Source organism: Colobus angolensis, unplaced genomic scaffold (genome assembly GCF_000951035.1).
Source record: "Colobus angolensis palliatus isolate OR3802 unplaced genomic scaffold, Cang.pa_1.0 Scaffold16, whole genome shotgun sequence".
In the NCBI taxonomy this organism is placed as follows: domain Eukaryota; kingdom Metazoa; phylum Chordata; class Mammalia; order Primates; family Cercopithecidae; genus Colobus; species Colobus angolensis.
In genome coordinates this window covers 7,643,343-7,644,137 of record NW_012114710.1, presented here as the reverse complement: position 1 = coordinate 7,644,137, position 795 = coordinate 7,643,343, and positions in this window count along the sequence as shown.

The window sequence follows — 795 nt, the reverse complement described above, 5'->3', positions numbered from 1 at the left end:
TTCCTTTATAAATTACCCAGTCGCAGGTATGTCTTTATTAGCAGCGTGAGGACAGACTAATATACCTGAGCTTCAGATTCCAGAGATTGTATTGGGACTTTATTATGTAGGTAAGATTGGCTGAATCATTGACCATGAGGTTGAATTCAGTTTCCAGTCTGAATTCTCCCTGCAGATTAGACTAACATTATATGACTCAAAATCCCACTTGTTTTCATTTTTCTTTTTTTCAACTTTTATTTTAGAATAAGGGGGTACATATGTACATGTGCACGTTTATAACAAAACTATTTTGCATGATGCTGAAGTTGGTAGTACAAATGAAACTGTCACCCATGTAGTCAGCATAGTACCCAATAGGTAGTTTTTTTCAATCCTTATCCCCTTCCCTTCCAATCCCCTTCTTGTATTCTCTAGTGACTATTATTCCCATTTTTAAGTCCATGAGTACCCAATGTTTAACTTTCACTTATAAGTGAGAACATGGGGTATTCACTTTTCTGTTTCCGTGTTAGTTTACTTAGGATAATGGTTTCCTGCTGCATTTATATTGCCACAAAGGATATGATTTTGTTCTCTTTTATGGCTGCATAGTGTTCCACAGTGTATATGTACCACATTTTCTTTATCCAATCCACTACTGATGGGAAACTGGGTTAATTTCATGTCAACCCATGTAACATTCTATTGTGAAAAATGCTGGCGGAGCAAGATGGCCGAATAGGAACAGCTCCAGTCTCCAACTCTCAGCGCGAAGGACACAGAAGACAGGTGATTTCTGCATTTTCAACTGAG